Source organism: Brachyhypopomus gauderio, unplaced genomic scaffold (assembly GCF_052324685.1).
Source record: "Brachyhypopomus gauderio isolate BG-103 unplaced genomic scaffold, BGAUD_0.2 sc71, whole genome shotgun sequence".
Lineage (NCBI taxonomy): Eukaryota > Metazoa > Chordata > Actinopteri > Gymnotiformes > Hypopomidae > Brachyhypopomus > Brachyhypopomus gauderio.
Window position 1 is genome coordinate 519,165 of NW_027506892.1, and position 1,152 is coordinate 520,316.

The window sequence follows — 1,152 nt, forward strand, 5'->3', positions numbered from 1 at the left end:
CACACACACACACACACACACACACACACACACACACTGTAGTTTTTAGAGCTGATAAGACCATTAATTCACCCATGAGCCATGCCTTTAAAGTTTGATGAATCACTGAAGGTACCTATTTCTGGCTGGAACTCACTGCAGGTGTCCTTCACTCCATCTCTCCCTCCATCTCTCACTCCACCTCTTTCTCCACGTCTCCCTCCACCTCTCCCTCCATCTCTCCCTCCATCTCTCTCTCCATCTCTCACTCCATCTCTCACTCCATCTCTCTCTCCATCTCTCTCTCCATCTCTCTCTCCACCTCTCTCTCCATCTCTCCCTCCACGTCTCCCTCCATCTCTCCCTCCATCTCTCCCTCCATCTCTCTCTCCATCTCTCACTCCATCTCTCACTCCATCTCTCACTCCACCTCTTTCTCCACGTCTCCCTCCATCTCTCCCTCCATCTCTCCCTCCATCTCTCTCTCCATCTCTCACTCCATCTCTCTCTCCATCTCTCTCTCCACCTCTCTCTCCATCTCTCCCTCCACCTCTCCCTCCATCTCTCTCTCCACCCCTCACAAAGGTCGACTGTAGTGGCCCAGCCAGTTAATCCGGTTTTATCCACATATAATTCTGCATACATTTGTCATCAAGTTCAACTGGTCTGTACTCCAGTAATGGGAGCATGTTTAAGAACATGTTTTCTCCATGGTAACAACCCCTGAATCCTTCACTTGTTGCCTGTTTCTCACAGTGTAGGCTCATAAACACACTGAAGTGTGAGACACTTGCGGTCACCACGGCACCTGCAGCATACTGACGGGTGACACCAGGAGAAGCACTTGGAACCTCACACTGGAACCACCTCACACTTGAACCCACCTCACACTTGAACCCTCACACTTGAACCCACCTCACACTGGAACCCTCACACTTGAACCCTCACACTTGAACCCACCTCACACTGGAACCCTCACACTTGAACCCACCTCACACTTGAACCACCTCACACTGAAACCCTCACACTTGGAACCACCTCACACTTGGAACCCACCTCACACTTGAACCCACCTCACACTTGAACCCACCTCACACTTGGAACCACCTCACACTTGAACCCACCTCACACTTGAACCCAGCTCACACTTGAACCCAGCTCACACTTGGAACC